Genomic DNA, 3,322 nt, shown 5'->3' with positions numbered 1-3,322 from the left:
TTACCAATACTTGCTGTTGCTTACACTCCCATTAAATGCTCACTCTCTCCCCTTTTTCCTGCGCTTTTATTCTCCTATTCCTCCCCATGCACTTTTTGTTTTAAATCACCCCACCCTCCCACCCCCACCCCCAAAACCCCCCACCCCCACCCCACCACCACTCCCACGCCCACCCACCCCGCCTTGCAACAACGAAAAGTTATTGCCGTGTGTAAGATTCAAGATTAATTTTATTTGCTTCTGCGGTGTCTTTGCGTCTCTCTTTACTGATGGCCTCCAGTTTCCAATATTAATATAATGACAGCCCTGTAATATCGTCTCAGAAATTTACTTGCCTCTAAATCACATTTCAGAGATATAAAGCCTTAAGAAATATACTCCTATTACGAATTATGGTCGAGTGGGATTCTCTCTCTCTCTCTCTCTCTCTCTCTCTCTCCGGTGGATTATGCCATTTGTAGCAGAACTCTTTAAATCATATTCATATTTGTTTCTGGAAAGCTGATTCTATAAACATTGGCTGAAGGAAATCGGATGACGGTGTACGGTTGGATTTTATAGGCCATATAAAGTTTATTTCTAACATTCGCTTAGAATAATTTTTTAAATTTTTTATTTTATGTCTGTTTTTCAAGGGATTTCCATATAATAATGCAGATCCTATTCATGAAGACGTGACGTACTGGTTGACGGTAAGTTTCAATACGCCATACTGTCGTCTATATAGCTGGAAAAAAATTCCTGCATCAAAATTGGCTAATAATATTTTTTGTCTTCAACTGATTATTGTTTTATATCAATGGTTCGATTTGAACGTAAAAAAGTGAATTTTACTTCATTCTAAATCTTAGGAGAGAAATAAGGAAGAATTACCCGGAAGAAATGCAATACCGTTACGAAATTACTTCCAATGTAATGAGAAATATTTCGTCTTATGGCGGAAAAAAGTTGTATTGTTAAATATGATATATTAATAACCCTTCTTCTCAAGGCCAAAGGAAGGGCTTATGGTGTCATCTAGACTCAGAGATCTCATAACTGTTGTGCAATGACTACTTGATTAGGAGATATGTGATAAGTGTGTTCCATGTTACTTTCAAGTGTAAGTAGAATATAATCCTGATTTTTTTTTTGTCGGAATGGAATGTGAATAAAAGATATAAAATAAATGTGACATCAGAATTTAAACTCACACAGATACACCTCTATACACCGTGTAATTTATTCAAGGCAACACTATTTCTGTGGTCGAGAACGCTTACTTATACATAAAGATGGTAGTGTATTGAGGAGGTTTATGACCACGAAATAAGCTATGACCTGTCATGAAATATATATATATATATATATATATATATATATATATATATATATATATATATATATATATATATTTATTTATATATATATATATATATATATATATATATATATATATATATATATATATATATATATATATATATATATATATATATATATATGTATATATAGTGTGTGTGTGTGCGTGTGTGTATATACACACACACACACACACACACACACACACACATATATATATATATATATATATATATATATATATATCTATATATATATATATATATATATATATATATATATATATGAGAGAGAGAGAGAGAGAGAGAGAGAGAGAGAGAGTAGGAGAGAGAGAGCGAGAGAGAGAGAGAGAGTTTAATGCTCAAGGTCTTTTTCTTCATTCGTGCATGTCCCTCAAAATAGATATGTGCTATAGTTCACATTATTTTCACGGTAACTTACTTTACGTGTTCATTTCAAATTTTTCGTCTATAGAAAATTTGTATCTGTTCAGTACACATTAAAAATACGACGCGCGGTCATAACTGTATTTCTCAGTTCATTTCTTCTTACTCATTTCCAGGAAAGCTTTATTTTGATATCCGATTTTTTTTTTTATTGCACGTGGCTCATTGACGATCCCATTCCACGCGGAAAATAACATTACGATTCTTCTTGTGCGTTTCAATGAATGTTATTTTTGGCAATAAGAAAATGACACAAGTATCCGAATAATGGGATACATAGAAATATCGTTATTAACTATCCGCTTTGATTCCTCATTATATTGAAGGGAATTTATAGCCATTTGTTTTATGTGGACTTTTTATTTTACAGGGATTTTTTTTTCCTACGTAGGAAGTCTGTCTATTTGGACTATTTGTCTTCACGGACACATGTTAGCATATAATTACCAGAATACTAAAATTGCGTTTATTTGTTTGTAACGTTACTACTACCATTACTACTAATAGAAGCAGCAGTGGTAGTGTTCATATTAACAGTTTCCTTACGATGTATAATCTGCAAATTCGGAAAATGTTTCCAATATAGTAGTTTCAGAGTATTTGAATGATAAATCTTATCGTAAAGTCTATTGCAAACGAAACCCGTTATATTTGCAATTATTAAGAGTCTTCAGAGATTCTAAAATGTATTTTAAAAGTTACCCCAGTAGTGCCTGAAACTTGAAGTAAGAAGTGGTCTTGGTAACATAAAATAACCTGCAGACGTGTGTAAAGTCTCTCCGTTCTCTTGCAAGTGTACATAGATTTAGGAATAGCCTTGTAATCATGACATGTTCCGAGTCATGTTTCTGCATATTCATGCAAATTATCGTCCTGAACGGAGAATTAGATACAGACGACTTGAGGCGAAGCAAAAAGACGTAGATTTCCATCAAATACTGAAGTCCACTTTCATATGGAGAGCATATCTTTTGTGGCCTGGCATTGCTTTGATTTACTCTTATTCACAGTTAGGAACGAAATTTGTAATACGATAACCATCATCTATCCCTGATATCAGACATTTGTTAAGACATAAAAAAAAGCTACTTGCAATTTTAGTTGTATTCATCTAAGGAAATGACCTATTATTTATCAGACACACACAAAAGAGCTACTTGCATTTATAGTTGTATTCATCCAAGGGAATGACCTATTAGTTAATGATGGACCTTGTGTTTCTAGACGTCTCGCCTGAATCGCTGTGATTATTGGAAATGAGGGTATTTTTCTTCCGTTTTTTCTTCATGACCGACTTCTTACAAAATCGCTTTGGGATGCTGGTGAGCAATTTGGTGATTACACTCTTGCACTGCGAGAGAGAGAGAGAGAGAGAGAGAGAGAGAGAGAGAGAGAGAGAGATTTTAAATTATTTATTGTACAAGTTATTAAATGTTCCTATGGGAGAATGTCCCTTTAGTCAGTCCTTCATATCCTTACCTATATATGTTCGTAGTTTCTTATTCACGTGATATTTTAAGCAATCTTTAAAGATG

Source organism: Macrobrachium nipponense, chromosome 17 (assembly GCF_015104395.2).
Source record: "Macrobrachium nipponense isolate FS-2020 chromosome 17, ASM1510439v2, whole genome shotgun sequence".
NCBI lineage: Eukaryota > Metazoa > Arthropoda > Malacostraca > Decapoda > Palaemonidae > Macrobrachium > Macrobrachium nipponense.
This window is presented reverse-complemented; position numbering follows the sequence as displayed.